This window comes from Oncorhynchus masou, unplaced genomic scaffold, assembly GCF_036934945.1.
Source record: "Oncorhynchus masou masou isolate Uvic2021 unplaced genomic scaffold, UVic_Omas_1.1 unplaced_scaffold_1082, whole genome shotgun sequence".
NCBI lineage: Eukaryota > Metazoa > Chordata > Actinopteri > Salmoniformes > Salmonidae > Oncorhynchus > Oncorhynchus masou.
The window spans coordinates 68,223-92,782 of NW_027000533.1; the positions used below are offsets into that span (position 1 = coordinate 68,223).

The following is a 24,560-nucleotide window of genomic DNA, read 5'->3' on the forward strand; positions in this document are numbered from 1 at the left end:
ATTTTGATGTGGTCTGATAGGGGTGTCAGTGGGCTGACTGTGAATGCTCTGAGAGACTCTGGGTTGAGGTCAGTGATAAAGTAGTCTACAGTACTACTGCCAAGAGATGAGCTATAGGTGTACCTGCCATTGACTATGTACATACCCAGCGTGCGACAGAGCTGCAGGAGTTGTGACCCGTTTTTGTTGGTTATGTTGTCATAGTTGTGCCTAGGGGGCATATGTGGGAGGGAATGCTGTCAGCTCCAGGCGGTGTTTGTCAGGTTCTTGTCAGGTTCTGGCATTTAGGTCGCCACAGACTAGTGCATGTCCCTGGGCCTGGAAATGATTGATTTCCCCTCCAGGATGGAGAAGCTGTCTTCATTAAAATATGGGGATTCTAGTGGGGGGATATAGGTAGCACACAGGAGGACATTTTTCTCTGTTAGGATAATTTCCTTTTGAATTTCTAGCCAAATGTAGAATGTTCCTGTTTTAATTAATTTAATGGAGTGAGTTTGGTCTGCTCTATACTAAATTAGCATACCCCCTGAGTCCCTTCCCTGTTTCACACCTGGTAGTTTGGTGGATGGGACTACCAGCTCTCTGTAACCTAGAGGGCAACCAGTGGGTATGTCTCCTCTATACCAGGTTTCTTGCAGGATGACAATGTCTGTATTACCGATTTCTTTGGTGAAGTCCGGGTTTCTGCTCTTCAGGCCAAAGGCAGATGACCTCAGGCCTTGGATATTCCAGGATGATATAGTGAAGGCTTTTGTTCCATAGTGTTCAATGTTGTTTGGCCTCAGGCCAGTAAGTGTGAGCAGAGCCTGCTGAGCATCTGGTACATGCCATTGGCTTGGGCGAGTGTGAGAGTGGGGGTTGGGACTGTTTTCCCACTCACTACCTGGGCGTATGTGTGGCTTCCATGTTGAGACCCTCTTTGCGGGGTGGGGTGCATGGGGTGGGCAGGAGTGGCATAGGTCTGATCTGATGGGGTCTAAATGGGGTGTGGGCATGGTTGACATGGGGGAGTGGATGTGTCTGGGTGAAATTCCTCTTGGCGTGGGTTCTCTATGTGTAGGTCAGGGGGTCCTGCAGGTCTGGGAGGGGTGTCTATTGATCTGTTGCTCCTGTGTGAAGTGTTGTCTCTGTCTCTCTCTGTCTCTGACCTTCTTGTTATCCACAGCCCTCGAAAACTCGGAAGAGTGGGTTCCGGGAGCACCCGCGGAACCCGGCCTAGAGTGCACAGAGTGTGTCTCGGGCCCCGACCTCTGACTTCCATACGACTCTGGTTTCTCTTCATTACGCACAAGCCTTTCGCCTTTTACTAAAGACTTCCGTGGAGAGGAATACTTACGAGTTCGACGTATTTTGAAGGGGCTTTGCTTCTTGCAGAGCCCGGTTTCTTGTTTCAAGAGAAATTGACAGAGGTGGGCCAGGATAGTGCCCCAGAGCCCGCTGAGTCAAAAGGTCGAAGTCGGAGAGCGGTAATTTTTTTTTGGATTTTCGGCCATTTTGGGGTTTCTTTCCTGGATAATTATTTTCTAGGAAGAAAGCATGAGTGGAGAAGAGAGCTCCAATCTCCTTGCGGAGATGGAGCAAAAGAATGGAAAAAAGCCAATTCCTGTAATTGGGCTTGCAAACACAGTGCAATTCACGTGGAAGGATAAGGAGACTGTGCATTATGGACGGAAACGTTTGGAAGGACCATCCTTATCGGGATACTTAAGTTGACAGTGAAGGATGTTTTGCCTTCAAGGCAACTCATTAGAGGGCACTTTTGATGTGGCGTTACACACTGAAGAAAACACGATGAGGTCTTGCGAAGGGCAAGAGCGGTGGGAGTTACGAAGCTGATGGGCAACTTCGAAGTGACAAGCCTGGAAAGGAGCAACTATAGGATTGTCACGGTTAACATGTATAATCCTTATGTTAAAGATGAGGAAGTGAGGGCCTTCCTGGGGAGGTACATGAATAGTGTCTCCTCAGCAAGGCTCCTCAAAGACTCAATGGGCTTTGGAATGGAAGGAGGCGTTTCAAGCCCTCCTTAGGGAGGACCCGAACGGGCTGGGCGGCTACCTTCATCCTCCGGCTATGTTCTCCTGGGGGCTGACAGGGGGACATTATATTATGCACGTCAGCATCCATTTTGCAGACGCTGTATGGAGTGACAGCGGAAGGAGAAAGGAAGAGGAGATGCGGGAGTAGAAGGAAGAAGAAGGAAGCCAAGGGAGTGGAAGATCAACGGAGGGGAGTGGTGGGGTGGGGGATGGGGTGCCTGTGGAAGAACCTGTGGGGAGGGAGAGGGTGCCTGTGGCAGGACCTGTAGGGGGAGGGGTGCCTGTGGCAGGACCTGTGGGGGGGAGGAGGGGGTGAGGAAGTGGGAGATAGTATGTCAAGTTTCCTGGTAGAAGAGATGAGGGAAATGGTGGAGGAGCTAGCGGGGAAGAGGGGTGGTGTCTCCCCGCTACCTCCTACACGGAAGATGAAGGGGGCTCGGTAGGTGGGGAGGGGGAGTAGATGGGGAGGGGGAGCCAAGAGAGGGATGGGGGAGGGTAACGTCTTTTTGAACTCTCTCTCCCTCAGCCCCTGGTCTGCTAGTGGAGAGTGAGAGGAGATGGGGTCCCCTACTCTCAGACAGGCAGCCTGCAGGGAGAGTGTTGGTGGAGGACCCAGGATGCAGGAGTACGGATCCATCCTATAAACTTCTCCCCAAATCCTAATCTACCTAATACCCTGTAAAGAAAAGATCTATTCACGCGATCAAAGGCTTTCGCCTGATCTAGCGCTGCTACCATTAAAGGCAGCCCTCTATCTTCTACCCAAGCGATGGAGTCCCTGACCAACTGTAGGTTCCACCTGATAGAGCGGCCCTCTACCCCGCACGTCTGATCCTCATGAACGGCGTAGGGAAGGGCCGTGCGCAACCGATCCGCTAGGACCTTTGCAAGCAGCTTGTAGTCTACACACAGCATGGTCAATGGCCGCCAGTTGCCAAGGTCTGTGGCGTCCCCCTTCTTGTAAAGAAGTGACAGCACACCGACGGCCATTGATCCTCCCGGGACCCCGTCTCGAGGATGGCCTTCAAGATTTCGAGGACCACCGGTCCGGGAGTATCCCCAAAACTTGAGGTAAGCCCATCCATCCCAGGTACCTTCCCTTTTCCCATCCTCCTGAGGGCGCTCTCAACCTCTTCAAGGGAGATCTGAGCCTCCAGCGCTTCTCTAATGTCCTCTGGCAATTGCCGGGACAAGTGTTCTAAGAACACACTTCCCTGCTCTACATCTACTTCCCTCTCCTTAAAGAAACCTCGGAAATGGTCTGTGGTCACTCTGACCATCTCCTCCGGCTCTCTAGCTACACTACCATTTTCTTCCCTAACACCGTACATTACTTTCCTACTCTGTCTATCCCTAACCGATTTAAAGAACATAGCGGAACAAGTCTCGTTGTGTTCTAAAAAACCACTATGCGCACGCTCCAGGAAAGCTCGAGCCTTCCGCTCCTGCAGCTCCCTGAGCTGCGCCTTCAGGGCAGTGGATCTCTCCCAGTCGACCGACCCGCCGAGGTTGCCTGCCTCGTACTCGAGCTCGAGCAACGTTTGGATATGATCCACCTCACTCCTTTCCTCCCTTTTTCTCCTCTTGCAATATCCTATAATAAAGACCCTAATCCTTACCTTGACTAAGTCCCACCACTCTAACACCCCTCGCATATGGACCGGAGGCCTTCAAGCCCCGAAACACACCAATAAAGGCATTAACGAAAGTTTGCTCATGCAGCACATCCCGATCTAATTTCCAGTACCCCCTACCGAAGAGGCAGACTGGAGAACTCACCTGCAGGAGCACCCCGTCGTGATCTGAAAAGAAGACAGGTAACAGCCGTCCAGACAACTGACCCAAGGACCTAGATAGAAAAATATAGTCAAGCCTCCGCGCAACCCCTGGAGTACAAAGTACAAAAGAGATGGCAATACATCCACCTTTAGGACCAGGACCTTGCCCATAAAAGACAAAGTCCTAGCCTTCCACATTGCCAGCTTCTTCTGTACCACTGCGATACCCATGTTCCAGTTCAGCGTCGCTGAGCCAGAGGTCTCAAAATGGACCCCGAGAATCCTCAGGGCCCCCTCACAGAGAGATAACCCCCCGGGCACATCCGTTCTGCCGCGCCATCTTCCGAAAAATTTAACAGAAGACTTTGCGTGGTTCAGAACCGCTCCCGATGCTCGGGTGAAGTCCCCAATAATGGCAAGGGACCTTGTCAGTCACGAGTCCTTGCAAAGCCTGAAAGAAACCTCGGAAATGGTTAGTGGTCACTCTGACCATCTCCTCCGGCTCTCTAGCTACACTACTATCTTCTCCTCTAACTCCATTCATTACCTTCCTACTCTGCCTGGCCCTAACAGATTAAAGGACATAGCGGAACAAGTCTCATTATGTTCTAAAAAGCCACTATGCGCACGCTCCAGGAAAGAGCTGCGCCTTCAGGGCTGAGAATCTCTCCCAGTCAATAGACCCGCTGAGGTTGCCTGCCTCGTACTCGAGTTCTATTAACCTTTGGATACGATCCCCCTCCCTCCTTTCCTCCCTTTTCTTCCTCTTACAATATCCTATTATAAAGGCCCTAATCCTTACCTTAACCAAATCCCACCACTCTAACACCCCCTCGCACATGGACCGGAGGCCATCAAGCCTCCGAAATAAACCAAAAAAGGCATCAACGAAAGCCTGCTCCTCCAGCACATCCCGATATAACTTCCAGGACCCCTTACCGAAGACTCAGACTGGCGACCCCACCTGCAGGAACACCCCGTCGTGGTCCGAAAAGAACACAGGTAACAGGCGCCCAGACAACTGACCCAAAGACCTGGATACAAAAATGTAGTCGAGCCTCCGCGCAACCCCCTGGAGTTGCGCCATGTAGACCGGCCAATGTCGGAGTAGTGTGCAGGCCGCCATCAACCAGACCATGGCAAGCCATTAGCCCGGTGATAGCGCCTGCAGTACTATCCCCAAATCTATGTTAAAATCACCTCCTATAACCAAGTGTCTATTTGTGACACACAGGGGCGTCAGACAGTCCACCATCTCCCTCCTGTCTGCCGCCACCTGTGGCCCATACACCACCACTAACCTATACCTACTATCCCTAAATGTGACATCCGCCCCTAAAACCCTCCCCTGCATTACAACAAAAGTGCCCTCTACCTTTACCTCCCTATTCCCAAACAAAATAACTACACCTGTCGAGTGCACCCCTCCTATACTCCAGAATGACTCTCCCTTATCCCACTCCCTCTTAAACCTCACGACATCCCCTCCATCCCTCAGGTGAACCTCCTGTACAAAACAAACATCAAAACCCACCCCCTCTAAAAACTAAACACCGCCCACCTCTTAACAAAATCCCTCAAACCCCTTACATTTAAACTAAACAATTTAATAGCAATAATCATGAATTATTTACAACAAATAAACCCAAACCAAAAACAGGAGGCTCACCCGATGCTCCCCTGCTCCATCACATCCGGCGGGGACGCCTTCTCCTCTCCTGACGTCCCCCCGTCCTCCTCCATTTCTCCAACCCAGGATGCAGGTACGGTGTTAGGCCTTGAAGTGCTCTGCATCCTGGGTTCTCCACCACCGCCCTCCATTACTCCCTCCCTGAAAGCTTCCGGGTCGAGGCTAGGGGACCCCATCTCCTCAAAGAGGAGTTGAGAACTCCCAGCCAGACAGTCCTGAGCCCCTTCCAGGGATTCACCTTCCACCATATCCTGAGGGGCAGAAGAAAACAATGAGCCAAGAGAAACTTTTCCCTCCCCCATCCCTCTCTTTGCTACCCCCTCATCAACTCTCCTCTTCCCGTCCCCCAGATCCATCCTCTTCTTCCCTCTCTTCCTCTGAGATGGCGGCAAAGGGGTGACCATGTCCTCCATCCCCGCCAGCCCCTCCACCATCTCCCTCATTTGTTCCACCAGATCACTCCCCCACTCCTTCCTTCCATCTTCCCTATCTGCTCCCATCTTCACTTCTCTCTTCTTTTCCTTCACCGTTCCGTCCTCCGCCTCCTTTCTCTCCACTGTCTCCGCCTCCCTCTTCTTCGCTCCTTCCGCCTCATTCTTCTCCGCTCCTTCCACCTCCTCTTCTCCTCTCTTCTCACTCACCGCCTCCCTCTTTCCGTGCAGTCTTTACCCCTGTGCCATCACCGTCGTCCGTTCCCTTTCTTTCTCTTCTCCCCCCCATCCCCCGTTCCAGACGCGTACGACCTTTGACGAGTCGGGCAATTACGCCACAGGTGTACTGACGAGCCACACCCGTGGCAAACCTTGGGCTCGTCACATTCCTTGGCTTCGTGCTCTGCCGATCCACAGTACCTGCACTTTCTGGTGCTGCACGAGGCCAGGATATGGCCGTAGGGCCAACGCCTGCAGAACGGAGGCTCAAGGGCATAATACAGTGTCCCCCTGTCAGCCCCCAGGGAGAACATCGCTGGAGGATGGCGGTAGCCACCAAAACCCTTCGGGTCCTCCCTGAGTAGCACCTGGAACCCTCTCTTCCCGTTCCAGAATCCCAGGGAGTCCCTGAGGTGCCTCGTTGAGGAGACATTGTCAACATATCTCCCCAGAAAGGCCCTCACCTCCTCGTCCTTCACATGTGGATTGTACATGGTGACGGTGATCACCCTGAAATTGTTTTTTCCCAGGCTGGTCACCTCGTAATGGCACAGGGGTCTCTCTTTTCCATCCTCTCTTGCCTTCTTCAGTATCTTGTCATGCATCTCCTCCGTGTGCAGCGTCACGTCATAACCTCCCTCCATTGGATTCGCTTGGAGGCATAGCACGTCCTTCACTTCCAAACTCAGGGTCCCCATTAAAATGGTTCTCCCGAAAGTCTCTCTTCCAAACTGCTCCATCTCTTTATTCCTCCAAGCGAATCTCACCGTGTTGGCCATCCCAATTCCTGGTACAATCTTGCTGGAAGAGTTGCGTGCCATTTCCACCCTGGACAATGACACGCTTCTCAATAAACAAAAAGCTCTCTTTCCAAAAAGAAGCCAAAAAGAATAGTGAAAAATCGGAAAACGCGATTCCCACCAAAAACAAACACGTACTCCCTCCTGCCTTCCTTCGACCTTCTGACTCAGCGGGCTTTGGGGCACCTCGGTACCAAGCTTGATCTGAGCCAAAAGGCCGAGAAGCGATAACCCACAAATGGAACCCTGCAAACGCCGGGCCCCCGGGGGCCTCGACAGACCTCAGAGGGTTTGCAAAAGCCGTCTCCAACCAACCCTCCCTCCCTCCTCACCCACCCACCCGGCGACAGACAGAAAGAAAGACAGGTGTTTTTTGGAGAAAGTCGCTAATGCGTCTTTAAGTCACTATCCTGGCCCACCTCTGTCAATTTCTCTTGAAAGAAGATACCGGGCTCTGCAAGAAGCAAAGCCCCTCCAAAAATACGTTGAACTCGTGTAACTATTCCTCTCCACGGAAGTCTTTAGTAAAAGGCGAAAGGCTTGTGCGTAATGAAGAGAAACCAGAGTTGTATGGAAGCCAGAGGTCGGGGCCCGAGACGCACTCTGTGCACTCTCGGCCGGGTTCCCACGGGTGCTCCCGAACCCACTCTTCCGAGTTTGAGGGCTGTGGATAAAAAAAAGGTCACAGACACAGACACGGCACAGAGAGAGACACACACACACTATCCTGGCCCAATTTTTTTTTTTTTTTACTAAAATGGCGAGAAACGGGGGACCCCATTGAAGAGCGCTTCACCCTTCTTTCAGTTTGAATTTTTTTGTCCCTTCTCTTCTTCTGCTAGCTAGCTAGCTAACTAGCAGCTAGCTGTTTACATAGCTTTGTGAGTTTGTACTTTTCCTTGACAACGGGAGAAAAGTGTTGCACCGTTCCCGGAGGTACTGCAATACCGGGTCGATGCGTGGAGCGGACGGAGCAAGCCCCATTTCCGACTCCTGTTCAAAAATCCATTTAATATAAGGTCCCCCGACGGGCGACGTATCAGATATTAAACTGATAAGAACAGTTTTTTTTTGTGGAAAAAAATAATTTATTATGTTCAAACATTCAAAAAACTTGGTATTTTAATGTAATAATCAAAGAAACACCAAAATAAAATCTCAGGGGAGCATCATCCCTCCCCGTCATACCTCACCAATACCTTTCACTATCTCCCCTTCCCTAATCTATTCCCTTACAGGGTTTATTTTGTCCTTCCTGTTGCTCTGGCTTCTGCTCTCCTGTCACTTGGTCTCCATTTCTTTCTATTAAATTGTTGCTTCCAGGTACCGTGGTTGCTGAGGTTGGTTGGGGTCAGGTGATTTGGTTGGGTTGGTATTATGGGCATACGGTGGGCCTCTTAACCTTTATGGTTTGTATACTATTTTGTGTCTGAACCGTTATGGTTTTTGATCAGTTGTATTGGTGTATTTGTGTGGTTGTGGGTTTTGTTTTCAGGTCTTCGTTAGTTCCTGCTTTTCATAGTAGTGGGTGTTATACCCCCTCGGTTTCCCTGCCTCCTTCTCTGTGTTTATATTTGCAGATTGGGGACAGGTGGAGCTGATTGGGTCGTTAAGGTGACAAGTTGCACCTGGGTTTTTTGATCAACTAGGTGATAAAAGGTCCTGGTGCCCAGTCCTGCCTCTCTCTCTCACTCCACAAGTAACATTTTGTTTTGTGATCTGGTTGATTCGTTTTTGATTGGGTGCACCATTAACACTTGCACACATTCATCCATGCATCTCCATTACATCCCTCACAAGTTAGTTTTCTTGTTCAAATCTAGGCTAAGCACTATGCCTCCCTCAACAGTCATATGTCAAACAACATCCCTTATTGTACAAGTAATATCCCTCCCAGGAACGCTGTACATCTGACTCAGATACGATACTCCCCATCACTTTATTAGCACGGTTAGCGAATACCCTTGCCAAAATCTTATCAGTATTCCGTGACCTTAAAGGCCTCAAATTTTCCATTGGTTTTATAATATTTAACAATCCTGTGGACAATGATTCTGGAACGATCTGTGCCTGTTCCATGTACACGTCCAACAATACAGGTGCTAAAATATCCACAAATTGATGATTAAACTCACTTTTCAGCCCATCTGATCACAGACTTTTTTTCCTATTACTGGCCAAGATGTCCTCCAATATCTCCTTAACCGTCATATCTTTGCCATACATTTTTCATTCAGCATCAGGTAATTTAGCATCAATAAAACCTAAAACCTCACTACAGCCTTGATCCCCCCCATTGCCCCCATACATGCACTCTTTTCAATGTTATGTACAGCAGCCTGAGCTTTCATAAAGCCTGCCACATCATAACCCTCCACCCTATCAACTTTTTCCAGCTCAATGTCAATTCATTTATTCAAAGCTATCCGCTCCCTCTTTAAAAGAAAATCCGTCCGTCTTGCGTCGTCAACACTTAACCCTCTAATCTTCTCTTTTAGACCATCCCGCCACAATCCAATATTAACACATTTAAAACCACTCAACATTTCTCTGTTTAATACAATCGGCAGTCATATCAATATATTTTTCTTCTTTTAGTAGCTCAGCATTCAAACACCATACACCACCCCCTCTAGTAGGCACACTATGACCCAGCAGGAGCCCAAGAATGGCATAATCACATAAAACATTTAAATGATACCTAATCTTGAGAACATATTGCACCACATTTACAGCCGCTGAACAATAATCAATGCGGCTTTGACCGAGACCTTTTTAAAACAACCTGCCTCCTCAAGAAAGCTCTCCCACCTGGATGCATACCCTGACATAAATCACTCAACGATCCTTCATTACCCCCAGCAAGTCTAGCCTAGACAGATCAGAGCACAACCATGCACTCCTTTACGTGTCCAGTTTAGTCAAACGAACGTTAAAAATCCCCCAACCAATATACAGGTACCCAGACAATGTCATGTAGCACACTCATTTTGGAAGGTATCATTCTGAAATTTTGCACAAGTATTGTTGCCCTCTTGTATTTTTCACTGAAATTGTCCACATCATCCTATCTGAATGTTTGTTTTATCTTGTTCATTTTAAAGATGATGATACATAAAACAAAAACGTATGTTTTTTTTATTGTTTTATCTAAACCAGATCTATTGTGTTATATTCTCCTACATTCAATTCACATGTACACAAACTTCAGAGTGTTTTCTTTCAAATGGTACCAATAATATGCATATCATTGGTTCTGTGCCTCAGCTACAGGCTGTTAGATTTGGGTATGTCTTCAGGCGGAAATTGCACAAAGTAGGGGGAGCTGTAAGAGGTTTTTAATTAAAATAGCAATCCCACAAGTCCTCTCCCTACCATTATTAAAATAAAGCAAATCCATCCATCGCTTTCTTACTCCATCCACCATACTGTCAGGCCAGTGTCTCTTGAAGGCATGAAATAACCTGAAGTAGGCTTACTGTCTGGTCTAACTTTTCCATATCTCTTAGTCTCATTAATATTGACAGATATAACGCTCACCATGAGTAGGAGTATGATGTTTATTGTTTCCATCATCAAGACCCAGTCGTTTTCTTCTTGATCTTGACCAGCCTTATTTCCTTCGCTTCTTTCCTCACTCTTTGGACTTCATCTGAGAGTCCTTACTCTTCGAGGATTCACCCTTCACCTCCATAGTTTTAGGACTAGCGTCAGATATAAAACGTTCATGATCAGCACCCACTGCACCTTCAGACAGATCCGTGGCCGACACTCCTCCTCCACCATCCGGCTCATTTCCATGCTCGACCCGATTCCATCTGCCACAGTAGATTCATCACCCTCTTCTCCTTCACCATCCTGGCCTCCTTTTTTTCCCTCCCGTCCTCTCCTCCGTCACACTCTCTTCTGCCACCACCTTCTGTTGTTTCATGTCATCACCGTCTGTCGGCCTAGTACACGTGCAGTGGATGCCTCTCTCACCACACCCATTGCAAGGTCTTCCCACTTTCGCGACGCACTCTCGCATAATGCCCTTGCATTCTGCATCGCCGTCATAAAAACATCATGGCAATTCCGGACTACGTGGTCAGGCTGAATACAAATTCGGCGCACTTTAACTTGCCTGTCGTGTATCACACGGAATTATTCAGCCCCCTCCAACATCTCGAACTTTGCAGAATACGGTAGTGAGTGCATCACGTCTGAGAACCGGACCTTGCAGAATCTTGTGACATCCGCTATCTCCGTTACCAGCCAAAATGTCTTCTAAATCAGAAACCGCCGACACACCCCATCCTTCCAATTTGGCAACAATAGCATCATCACTAATATACACTGAAATTCATGAAGGACGCCACCAGTTCATCCGATGAAATGTCCCTCGCCATTACCGTACACGATTTGATTTTCAGTCCATCCATCAGTTACTCCTTCCCATGGACATGCGACATCGTTATCTCATACTCCTGATCCCCCTTGCATCTGCACCCTGTCACTGCTCAGCATGCCTTCTCTATCCCTCGCAGCAATTCTATCGTTATTTTACGATTCCCAGTGATATCTACCTCCACAATACAAGCCCTATCATAGGATTTCTCCCTCGACGGTGGTGCACCATGATTATTTACTTCATGTCCTGCACTCTTTCAGTTTCCTCACGATGGTCATACAGAGACCTTTCCTCCAACAACATAAGCTGGTGAAAATCAACTCAGCTAGTAATGAAAAACTATTCTAACAAATTGCCAACCAAAATATATATACGAAAAAGCAGCGAACAATTCCCTCTCCTACAAAACCAACTTGCCTGCAAAAACGTCTTCAATTACTGACCCTGCTTAGCTTCCAAGATCAGATTAGATCGCATACCAGGCTAGCAGGCCACCACAGCTAGCAGACAACACAAAACTGAAGACACTGGGAGGAGCTAAGGGAAGACAAAATGAGATACAGGAGAGGGGAAATGCAAAACAGAACAAGCAAAAAAGAAAAACAAAATATACATTTATAAATTAAGAAAGTAAGAAAGGAAAAGGAGTAGCGGGCATGTAGTCTACCACTGAGACCACCTCCTTACCCATGACAAAATAAAATAATTGTGAAACAGAACAACAATAATACACTTAACAAAATAACTCCGGCCTCTGATCGCCTCTCCGATCAAATGCAGCAACTGTCATAGAAAATACACAGAACAGATTATTAATATTACTATTATTTAAGTGTCGTGACATTTCCCTTTAAAACAGCTCATTTATATTTGTGCAACATTTATACACATAAAAACAGCATTTGAATATTACATTTAAATTGTTAGTCTATGTTAAAAACAATAGAAACAACAATGAATAAATGTATTTTTTCATGTAAAACATCCAATCTGTAAAAGCCATTTCAATTTTGTTCAAATGATTTAACAAAAGTAAACATGTTTAAAAACAAACTTTGTTTAAAAAAGTGCTATTCCGAATTCAATAACTGTCCTGTCCTTCGGGGCCCAGAGGAGATCCCTCCCCTAGGCGCATCTCCCTAGGCGCCGCAGCGCTGTCAGGCCGGGACCTTGGGTGTTGTGGGGAACCCTTCGCCTTGGGTTGAGGCCCCCTTCTGTACCACCCCACGTCTACAGTAGCTACCATGGCCACTGCCTGGGGGTGGACACGACTCATTTTGCTACCAGCAGGTTGTGGGAGGACCACAGTGCCTCCTTCTACAGGCCCCTGGCAGCTCGGCACTCCCAGAGCAAGTGCCTCATCGACTCCTCTTGGCCGCAGCCTGGTCGGGTGTCCTCACCATGCCCCGGGACTGCATAACGGCCCTGACCTGGAGGATCTCATGGATGACAATCCAGGACAAGTCCCGTTGACGGTTCAGAAGAGCCGGATGGGCCACGTTGCGCCAAACCACTGTGGGCTCGCCTGTAACAAGCCCGTGCACTGGACACACTGGTTCCCGCTCCTGCAAAAGAGAAATAAGAGGTCGATGTATAGCTCAAACGGTTACTGCCTCTTTTTCCAGTTAAAAATGTCTTAACTTCTGGAGCTGGGTATAGTGTGCAGGGAGTAGGAAAGAGACTGGGGCTTGCAGGTCGACTGGGATCACCGTCAGGGTTCTAAGGTAAGATCCCAGCCAGAGCTGCATGAGGGCCTGGGTCTTGTTGTTGACCGGGGAGGTGGCAAGAGTCAGATGTAACGCTGTGTAGCGGCTGCCCAGGAACAAGTAGAGGTCAGGCAAGCCTTTCCCCCCCTTGGACCTGGGCCTCTTGACCACCTCCCTCTCAGCCTCTCCCACTTGCTTCCCCAAAGGAAGTAAAACTGCATCTGTTGCAGTGCTAAAAAAGTTATTCGTGGGGGGATAAAAACAGAACTGATTAAAAATTGAGTTTCTGTCTTACTGTCCCAATGATCCCACTCCATTTGCCGCTTCCTCCTCCCTCCCTCCCTGTCAAACTTTCCCCAGTACCCTTATGTAGATAATTTCAACAGTCAGTGGTAGTCTGGTTAAGTCTGGGTCTGCCCATGGTTCGAAAAAATGGGCTTCTGTTTTGTCTCTGTACAGTCTCACCACAGAGGCTCGTTCGTACCGGTCTGTTCTGTCCAGGGTCCTGTCGACAGACAAAAGGTTGACGACGTCCATGTAAAAAAACGCACTGGGCGGTCATCCTCCCCACTTCCCGGGATACCCACCCCACTGATCCGTCGGTCCCTTCTCAAGACCTGTGTCAGTGGTTCAATACAGGCCATGAACAGAAGAGGAGATAAAGGACAGCCCTGACGGATGCCGCAGTGTACTCCCACTGCTTTTGACAGTTGCCCATTTACAAGGATTTTGCTGGTGATGTCCCCGTACAGCAGTCCCACCCAGGCTAAAATCCTGTCAGGGAAACCCATTTTTTGCAGTACCTTAAAGAGGTACTGGTGCGAGACACGATCAAAGGCTTTTTCAAAATCTAAATTTAGGACTACAAGCCGCATGTTTCTGTCTCTCGCATAACAGATGGCATCTCGGATCAGTATCAGGCTGTCCGTGATCTTCCTTCCGGGCACGGCACAGGTTTGGTCCGGGTGGATCACCTCCCCTAAAACAGAAGACATTCTGAGTGTTAAAACCTTGGTAAAAAGTTTACAATCAAAGTTTAAAAGGGTAATCGGTCTCCAGTTCTTCAGGTCCGTCCTGTCGTTTTTCTTGTGTAAAAGCGTCACGATCCCCTCTCTAAAACTGTCGGGTAGTCTGTCGAGGTGTTCGAAGTCAGTAAAAACAGTCAGAAGTTTGTTGGCTAAAACATCGCAAAAGGTCAGATAAAACTCCAAAGGGAGGCCGTCCTCCCCGGTGATTTACCCTCTTAAAATGTTTCAGTCCTTGGTCGATTTCTGTCCTCGTCAGGTCTTTTTTCAGGTCGTCCGTGTTGGGTAGGGTCTTGTCGATGTATGTTAAAAGGTCCCCCATTGTTTCCTCGCACACATCTTTTCCCCCAAACAGTTCCCCATAAAAGTCCTCGACCACTTCCTTTATTCCCTCTGTGTCTGTTTTTAAAACCCCGTCCTTGTTTCTCAATCCTGTCATAATCCTACCCTTACTATTTTCTTAAAGTACCTAGTGCACTTCTCCCACTCTTCTAATTCCCTTTCCTTGCTTCTTAAAATAACCCCCTTGCTTCTCTGTTCTGCTAAAAGTGCCATTTCCTTTTTTACTTCTTTGATTTCTTGGTTAAAATCAAAGCCCTGTTGGCATAGGTTAAAATACCTTTCCAGTCGCTTTTGCAGTCCCACCATGCGTCTATCTTTTTCTTTGCTTTTTTCCTTTCCTATCTCTCTAAAGAAAGTCCTCGTCCTTCCCTTCACCATTTCCCACCACTGTGCTCGTGTGTCAAAAAAGTCCTGTAGCGTCTGCCACTGGCTGAACTGCTCTCTGTACTAACTAACTACTCATCTTCTAGTAGGGAGCAGTTCAGTTTCCAGGGCCCTCTTCCCACAGTCACACCCGAAGATAGTGAAAGGGTGCACGTCAGCATTACATGATCTGAGAAGAAAGCAGGGGTTATTCTAGCATCAGTTGGGGGACAGTCCCAGGTAAACAGATAATCAATGCGAGAGGCTCTGGTGCCATCACCACTGGTCCAGGTGAAGCCCTCCTCTCTTGGATGCAGGGTTTTAAAGCAGTCAGTCAGTTTAAAATCCCTGCACAGCCCTTGCAATAAAACACTTGACCTGTCTACCTTAAAATCCCCTCCTGCCCCTCTACTGTCTGCTCTACTTAAAACACAATTAAAATCCCCACCCACCACTAGAGGATCCCTCCCCAGCATGTGGGACTGCAGGTCCTCTAAAAGTGTGCACCGGTCATGTTTATCGTTAAAACCATACACATTTAGCATGTTAAAATCCCTCCCCATAAAAGTACAATTGGCTAAAAGAGCACGCCCACCTACAACCACCGTGCTCCCCTTCATCACCACCTGTGGGGTCTTGATTAAAATAGCAACACCGTCGTTCTTGTTAAAATTGGAACCACTCCAAATGGAGGGCCCATGCTGCCACTTATCCTCCCATTTCCTGTAAGAGGCTAAAAAAGGTAGACCACACTCCTGTAATAAAAACACATCGGAGTTAAACCTTTCTAAAAAGGATAAAACCGACTGTGCTCTTGTTGCTGTCTTTATGCTCCTCACATTTATGGTGGTGATTTTAAAAGCCATAAAAGGCGTGAGTAAAAACAGTGCTAAAAGAAAAGGCATTTACCCCTCCGGGGTAAAGGGGTTTGGAAGGGAGAGGAGGTTAAAACGGGACTTAAAAAGGAGACTTGGTTGGGGGAGTTGGAGGGGAAGGTTCTGGGTTCTTCCTCCCCCTGAGAGCTCTCCCACTCCACCTTTCCCTTTTTCTCCTCACCCTGTTCGGGGTCCGAGAGCTCCTCAGCATTTCTTTTACGTGGGGGGAGGTGTTCCTCAGAATCTCCCCCTCCTCCCCCGTACCTTCTGACACCGTCTCCATGGTGCTTTCCGACACCGACCCTATAATGTCTGACCGGTGTTTTTTTGGAAAAAGTCGCTAATGCGTCTTTAAGTCACTATCCTGGCCCACCTCTGTCAATTTCTCTTGAAACAAGATACCGGCTCTGCAAGAAGCAAAGCCCCTCCAAAAATACGTTGAACTCGTGTAACTATTCCTCTCCACGGAAGTCTTTAGTAAAAGGCGAAAGGCTTGTGCGTAATGAAGAGAAACCAGAGTTGTATGGAAGCCAGAGGTCGGGGCCCGAGACACACTCTGTGCACTCTAGGCCGGGTTCCCGCGGGTGCTCCCGGAACCCACTCTTCCGAGTTTTCGAGGGCTGTGGATAAAAAGGTCACAGACACAGACAGACAGACAGAGAGAGAGAGAGACACACACACACAATCCTGGCCCAATTATTATTATTTTTTTTAACTAAAATGGCGGGAAACGGGGGACCCCATTGAAATAGCTTCGCCATTCTTTCAGTTTGAATGTTTTTTCCCCTTCTCTTCTTCTGCTAGCTAAACATCAACCTTCAACTCCCACAACAGCCTACCAAACCTACCTTCTAGAATATCTAAATATATCTAAATGATCAAGCCTAGACCCCCTTTCCACCACTCTAGGGCGGCATGGTGGCCCCACTTCCTCTCCTCCCTCCTTATCCTCCCCCTCAATTCTCCCTCCTCTCTCCTCACTATTCCCTCCACTCCACAGTTTGCCCCCGACTTTACCAAACCTTGCCTGGCATCCCACAACCTTGTTTAAAAAGGCTGATGATCAGCCACAACAAAAAACGGTCCCTCCTTGTCACCTTATCATGCAAACCGCTGCTCCCAGGGACCAGCAATCCCTCCACCCCTGCGTCGGCCCTAATGGCAGCAGCCAGGGGCTCCATGTAGAGCACGAAAAGGAGTGCCGAGAGCGGGCATCCCTGCCTGACCCCTGAGGAGAGGCCAAACACGTCGCCCAGATGGCTGTTTATGCTCACCTGGCACTCCGCTCCCACATACAAAATCTTGATCCACTTTATAAAGCGATCACTAAACCCTAACCTACCTAACACTCTGAAAAGAAAAACCCTACTGACGCGATCAAAAGCCTTGGCCTGATCAAGCGCCGCTACCATCAGAGGTAGACCTCTATCCTCAACCCAGGCGATGGAGTCCCTGATCAGTTGGAGGTTCCACCTAATGGAACGGCCTTCCACCCCACACGTTTGATCCTCATGGACAACGTAGGGAAGGGCTGTGCGCAAACGGTCTGCCATGACCTTAGCTAGTATCTTATAATCTACGCACAGCATGGTCAATGGCCGCCAGTTGCTAAGGTCGGCAGTGTCTCCCTTCTTGTAGAGGAGGGACAGCACGCCTACAGCCATTGACCTGCCCGGGACTCCAGTCTCGAGAACGGTCGTCAGGACCTCTAGGACCACCGGTCCAAGCATACCCCAAAATTTGAGGTAAAACTCAGCCGGCAGTCCATCCATCCCAGGCACCTTCCCTTTCCCCATCCTCTTGAGGGCGTTCTCCACCTCCTCTGGTGTTATCTGGGCCTCCATCGCCGTTCTAATGTCCTCCGGCAAACGCCGGGACAAATGTTCTAAGAACACGGTGCCCTGCTCTTCCTCTACTACCCTCTCCTGGAAAAACCCCGGAAATGGTCAGTTGCCACCCTGACCATCTGCTCCGGTTCCCTGAATATCCTACCCTGTCCATCCCTCACCCCATAAAAACCTGTCTTTCCTGCTTTTCCCTTACTGATTTAAAAAACACTGCAGAGCAGGTCTCATTCTGCTCTATGAAATCAGTGTGCACGCTGCAGGAAAGCACGGGCCTTTACGCTCATGCACCTCCCTGAGTTTATCCTTGAGGCTGGTTGCACGCTCCATGTCCATCGAGCTCCTGACTTTCGCTATCTCCCACCACTCCAACACCCCTCCGCACATAGGTCGGAGACCCTCAAGCCCGGAAAAAAAACAGAGAATGTGTTGACGAAATCTAGCTCCTCCAGGATATCCCGGTCGAGCTTCCAGTACCCCCTACCGAAAAGGCAGACAGGCGCTTTGACCCTAAAGAGAACCCCGTCGTGATCTGAGAAAAACACAGGCAGCAACCGCCCAGACAAAAGCCCCATGGATTTGGGTAGAAAGACGTAGTCCAGCCTCCACACAACCCCCCGGGAGTTACGCCACGTGGGGCCAGCCATCGCCGGAGTAGTGTTAAGGCCACCATCCACCAGACCATGGCTTGCCATAAGTCCGGTAATGGCCCCTGCACTACCATTTGCTACCCCTCCTAAATCTACATTAAAATCCCCTCCCACTACCAATACCCTATTTGTGGCACACAGAGGTGCCAGAAGCTCCACCATCTCCCTTCTCTCTGGCACCGTCTGTGGCCCGTATACCCCTATAACCCTTAGTCTATAATCCCCTAATGCTATATCTACCCCCAAAACCCTCCCCTGCATCGCTACGTGTGTTCCCTCCACCTTCACCTCCCTTGTGCCAAACAAAATCCCAACCCCTGCTGAGTGGACTCCCCCCACACTCCACACTGACTTCCCTTTAACCCACTCTTTTTAAACGCTCCACATCCCCCCCATCTCTCAAATGCACCTCCTGTAAGAAACAAAATGTAAAACCTATGTTGGGGAAGGGGTTGGGGATGGGGGGTCCCGCGTCCCAGAAATAGCCTGAGACACCCCATCCCCTGATGGCAGAAAAAGTCCCGGGAATGCCTGGATCACCTCCATGGTGTGAAACGGGAGAGCTGAGTCTTGTGATGACAGGGGGTCCATCTTGGCATCACTGATCGTCCCCCAAACACTTGTATACCCACATACGAGGGCTCTTGACCCTCACTCTCCGAGGTCGCCCCGCCCACACCGCTCCCCTCCTGGGAAACCCAAGACGCGGGAAGGGGTTGGGGATGGGGGGTCCCGGGTCCCAGAAATAGCCTGAGACACCCCATCTCCATCAGGCCTCACCAGCACACTGGTCTCCGGGTCTACGTCCATCTGGATGTGTGGGAAAGATGATCCCGTCGATGACGGGGACCACCTCAGCGGTACTATCTATTTCCCCCACCCCTCCCAACCCGCTCTGGCCCTCTCCCCAGCTCGATGGAGATCCTCTTCTTCTTCTTCCTCCTCCGTGCTTCCCCAGACTCGGATGGCATCTCTGGGCTGTAGAGGCTACCCTCTTTTGTCTTGGGGTGGCCGGTAAGGGTGAGACGGACCTCCATTCCTCCGTCCTCATCTGAGAGACCTGGATATCCTTCACCATCTCCCTCATCTCCCCCACGAGGGCCCCGAAAGCCGCCTCGTCTATGAGGACTGCATCCAGGGATGGGCCCATCTCACCCGTCGCTCCCCCAACCTCTACCTGCAGATGGTTGTTGGGTGATGTACCCTCTGCCACCTGGGTCTCCGGGACCACCCCCAAAACTGCCAAGGCCCTTTCTTCCACATCAGCCTGACCCCGACTTGTGGCACTGGCAAAGGCAGGGGTGGCTCATCCTTTTCTCCCCTCGCCCTCCTCATTTCTTCTTCTCGACTGTGGCCTAGGCCACATTCAGCCCTTCCCTTCTCCTCCATTCCTTTTCGTCCTGTCATCCTCCCCCGGCCGCTGCTGCCGCGTATGAGTTTTGCCTCCCGGGCACTCCCTGTACAGGTGCTGTCTGCTACCACACCCATGGCATTCCTTTGGCGCTGTGCAATTCTTGCCCTCGTGGTCCATGGATTGGCAAAACAGGCACTTCTGTGCACTGCAGGCAGCTGTAACGTGCCCATATTCTCTGCATCTTTTGCAGAACGGAGGTTGGCGGGTGTAAAAGAGCATCCCTCTATCCGAACCCAGCGAGAAACTTGCCAGGGGGTGGAGGAAGCCATCAAAACCAGAGAATCCTTCACATACCTTGCCCCTGATGTTACTTCGCAGAAACGACTCAGGTAATCCCTTATGGCGATATCCGACACATGAGGGTTGTACATATGTACGTTGATTACCCTGAAGTTCGTTTTCGCTAGGCACGTCATGTTGAAGAAGGACAGCGGCCTCTCCCCAGCCACAGCCTTGGCTCGGTCCATCGTTGAATCACACATCACTTCAGTGTGGAAGGTGACATCGTACGCCTCCTCCATCGCATTTCCCTGGAGACACATCACCTCTTGCACTCGAAGTTTTAGGGCACCCATCAGCACGGTCCTTGCGAAGGTGTCCCTCGGCATCCGGCCATCATCCTCCTTCCAAGCAAAACCAACCATATTTTTTAGTCCAGTCCTAGGGACCGACCCAGCTCCAACATTATTGTTGGCCATCTCCTCACGAAGAAAACCTGCAGATTCCAAACTCTACCTGAAAAAGAAAGGAAACCGGCCTTCGGCTTTCGACTCAGCGAGCTTTGAAGCACCGCAGTACCGAGCTTGATCTGAGCCAAAAGGCCGAGAAGCGATAACCCACAAATGGAACCCTGCAAACGCCGGGCCACCGGGGGCCTCGACAGACCTCAGCGGGTTTGCAAAAGCCGTCTCCAACCCTTCTTCCCTCACTCCCTCCCCACCCACCCACCCACCCGGCGACAGAAAGAAAGAAAGAAAGACAGGTGTTTTTTGGAAACCCACTCTTCCGAGTTTTCGAGGGCTGTGGATAAAAAGGTCACAGACAGACAGACAGACAGACAGAGACAGAGAGACACACACACACACACACACAATCCTGGCCCCATTTTTTCGTTCTTTTTTTTTCTTTTTTTTCAACTAAAATGGCGGGAAACGAGGGACCCCATTGAAGAGCACTTCGCCCTTCTTTCAGTTTGAATTTTTTTGTCCCTTCTCCTCTTCTGCTAGCTGGCTAGCTAACTAGCAGCTAGCTAGCTAGCAGCTAGCTGTTTACATAGCTTTGTGAGTTTGTATTTTTCCTTGACAACGGGAGAAAAGTGTTGCACCGTTCCCGGAGGTACTGCAATACCGGGTGGATGCGTGGAGCGGACGGAGCAAGCCCCATTTCCGACTCCCTGTTCAAAAAATCCATTTAATATAAGGTCCCCCGATGTTACAATCAGTACCATTCATACTTACAAATCATAATTCTCATTCATACTATTTACAAAATACAATCACCAAACACCCAAACAAAAACAAACCTCAGGGGAGCATCGTCCCTCCCCATCATACCTAACCAATACCTAACCGCTTCCCTATCTCCCCGTCCCTAATCTATCCCCTTACATACATTAAGGGAACATTTCGACAATCACCGTATAGTTAGTGAGAAAGTCCCTATTGGAACTGTACGGTCCCTTACTAGACGTCCGAAAACATTTTAGAAATTCGGGGACGGCGTCGGGCCGAGCGGTAGGGCCAGACCTACCGGGAAGTCATCAAATGAACTTTGTCGGACATTCGGTTTTCGTTTAATAAAATAAACAAATTTTAGCCCATTTTTGCGCAATGCCGAAATATCCCACAAGAGGGCATAAGCAATCATATTGCTATTGGACAAAACATCACGAATCACGACGTGCCATATCTCGGAAACCGAAAATATTTCGAAGCCGAAACTTGGGGGCGTAGGTTTGGCCCCATTATGGGAAGATGGCCCCGAACAAGATGGCGTCTAGGCCTCAACGGTTTTTGAGTTATGGCCATATTTCTGGGATTAAAGGTCCAAAATGAAAATAGAGAAAAGATTTTTTCACTTCACGTCAAAGTCAAGGAGCCTCCGGTGTCAATAAAAAAAATCGGCCATTTATCTATCGTCATTTACGAGAAATCGTACGTTGACCAGATCGTGATGTTCAGATATAGGTGTTTTTTTTTTCAACGGTTACAGATCCAGTTGCAGGGTGTTCATACGAGTATTTTTAAAATGTGCTGCGGAGCTCTGCGACATTTCTGTGATTTTCTATGATTTTCTGAAATAACACACACTCACTAAACCCTCCGTAAATAACTCAGTTCTTAACGTAAAGACTTAAAACTCAGGATTCTGTAAAGGCATACCCCAATGAGGATATGAGTTTATTTATAGCTTCCTGTGCCAACCGGAAGTGCCATAATTGGTGTCTCAGGGGCTGTTTGGAAGGGTTAAAAAATCAGATCTGTCCAAAACTTCATATGTGTGATTAGACAACCCCCATGAACTGTAAATCAGTCATTTTTCCCAACAGATGTCAAAGAAAAGCTCTCACACACACACACACAGCAAGGATGGAGTGACAAAGCGTGGTGTTTAAAGACACAGAGAGCAGGCAATGGCATAAACATAATCCCAAGGCAGGGCCGAGTCCAACGAGGTGCCCCGCTTGACCGTAGCTCACTCGGTCTGAGCGCAGCGACCATGAGAAAAATAGGCCCACAATGAAGCCTGCACCACAATGTCATTTGATTTTGGGTGACAGCGGCGGAACCGTTAGGTTTAGAAGGACAATTCAAACACAGGACTGTTCCTAAGGTCCTCCCGATCTGTGCAAGCCTAACCTTGACTGTGTGGCATTAACCTTTCACAGTTAAAAGAAGGTGTTTACAAAAAAACAGTGTGCATTGACTTCTCTCCCCATAGGAATACATTGCCTGCTCCCCTAAATACAACCTGGGGTCTTTATGGGTTATGAATGCTGTATGAACCTGTCTTCTATGACATTCCATCAGACCACTATGAGGTCTACCTGTGTCGATTCTAAGCTTCCTGGAGCAACCGGAAGTGGTTAGATTGACCCAAAAGGTATTTGGATGTACATCACCTCGAAAGGTGCCGAGGCCTCTGCATTATTCAACCCTGTGTAGATCAGTCAATTCTCAACTTAAAGACTTAAAACTCAGGATTCCCTAGGTTTCTATGTCAGTCAAGACATGTGTGTATTTATAGCTTCCTGTGCCAACCGGAAGTGCCATAATTGGTGACTCAGGGGCTGTTTGGAAGGGTTAAAAAAATCAGATCTGTCCAAAACTTCATATGTGTGATTAGACAACCCCCATGAACTGTAAATCAGTCATTTTTCCCAACAGATGTCAAAGAAAAGCTCTCACACACACACACAGCAAGGATGGAGTGACAAAGCGTGGTGTTTAAAGACACAGAGAGCAGGCAATGGCATAAACATAATCCCAAGGCCGTGCCGAGTCCAACGAGGTGCCCCTCTTGACCGTAGCTCGCTCGGTCTGAGCGCAGCGACCATGAGAAAAATAGGCCCACAATGATGCCTGCACCACAATGTCATTGGATTTTGGGTGACAGCGGCGGAACCGTTAGGTTTAGAAGGACAATTCAAACACAGGACTGTTCCTAAGGTCCTCCCGATCTGTGCAAGCCTAACCTTGACTGTGTGGCATTAACCTTTCACAGTTAAAAGAAGGTGTTTACAAAAAAACAGTGTGCATTGACTTCTCTCCCCATAGGAATACATTGCCTGCTCCCCTAAATACAACCTGGGGTCTTTATGGGTTATGAATGCTGTATGAACCTGTCTTCTATGACATTCCATCAGACCACTATGAGGTCTACCTGTGTCGATTCTAAGCTTCCTGGAGCAACCGGAAGTGGTTAAATTGACCCAAAAGGTATTTGGATGTACATCACCTCGAAAGGTGCCGAGGCCTCTGCATTATTCAACCCTGTGTAGATCAGTCAATTCTCAACTTAAAGACTTAAAACTCAGGATTCCCTAGGTTTCTATGTCAGTCAAGACATGTGTGTATTTATAGCTTCCTGTGCCAACCGGAAGTGCCATAATTGGTGACTCAGGGGCTGTTTGGAAGGGTTAAAAAAATCAGATCTGTCCAAAACTTCATATGTGTGATTAGACAACCCCCATGAACTGTAAATCAGTCATTTTTCCCAACAGATGTCAAAGAAAAGCTCTCACACACACACACAGCAAGGATGGAGTGACAAAGCGTGGTGTTTAAAGACACAGAGAGCAGGCAATGGCATAAACATAATCCCAAGGCCGTGCCGAGTCCAACGAGGTGCCCCTCTTGACCGTAGCTCGCTCGGTCTGAGCGCAGCGACCATGAGAAAAATAGGCCCACAATGATGCCTGCACCACAATGTCATTGGATTTTGGGTGACAGCGGCGGAACCGTTAGGTTTAGAAGGACAATTCAAACACAGGACTGTTCCTAAGGTCCTCCCGATCTGTGCAAGCCTAACCTTGACTGTGTGGCATTAACCTTTCACAGTTAAAAGAAGGTGTTTACAAAAAAACAGTGTGCATTGACTTCTCTCCCCATAGGAATACATTGCCTGCTCCCCTAAATACAACCTGGGGTCTTTATGGGTTATGAATGCTGTATGAACCTGTCTTCTATGACATTCCATCAGACCACTATGAGGTCTACCTGTGTCGATTCTAAGCTTCCTGGAGCAACCGGAAGTGGTTAAATTGACCCAAAAGGTATTTGGATGTACATCACCTCGAAAGGTGCCGAGGCCTCTGCATTATTCAACCCTGTGTAGATCAGTCAATTCTCAACTTAAAGACTTAAAACTCAGGATTCCCTAGGTTTCTATGTCAGTCAAGACATGTGTGTATTTATAGCTTCCTGTGCCAACCGGAAGTGCCATAATTGGTGACTCAGGGGCTGTTTGGAAGGGTTAAAAAAATCAGATCT

At 48.8% G+C, this 24,560-nt stretch overlaps 3 non-coding genes and 2 pseudogenes across 3 annotated transcripts; 1 reads left to right on the forward strand and 4 right to left on the reverse strand.

The window, feature by feature from the left end:
* The first annotated feature begins 1,265 nt into the window (after positions 1–1,265).
* Positions 1,266–1,381, forward strand: LOC135529063 (U5 spliceosomal RNA). Its single transcript, XR_010453647.1, has one exon. It is a non-coding gene; the product is annotated as a U5 spliceosomal RNA (small nuclear RNA).
* Positions 1,382–7,410: 6,029 nt separating this feature from the next.
* LOC135529062 (U5 spliceosomal RNA) lies at positions 7,411–7,529 on the reverse strand. The gene has a single exon (XR_010453646.1). It is a non-coding gene; the product is annotated as a U5 spliceosomal RNA (small nuclear RNA).
* A 345-nt stretch (positions 7,530–7,874) lies between these two features.
* LOC135529046 (U2 spliceosomal RNA) lies at positions 7,875–8,048 on the reverse strand (annotated as a pseudogene).
* An 8,016-nt stretch (positions 8,049–16,064) lies between these two features.
* Positions 16,065–16,183, reverse strand: LOC135529061 (U5 spliceosomal RNA). The gene has a single exon (XR_010453645.1). It is a non-coding gene; the product is annotated as a U5 spliceosomal RNA (small nuclear RNA).
* Positions 16,184–20,882: 4,699 nt separating this feature from the next.
* On the reverse strand, positions 20,883–21,011 carry LOC135529047 (U2 spliceosomal RNA; annotated as a pseudogene).
* Positions 21,012–24,560: the final 3,549 nt, after the last annotated feature.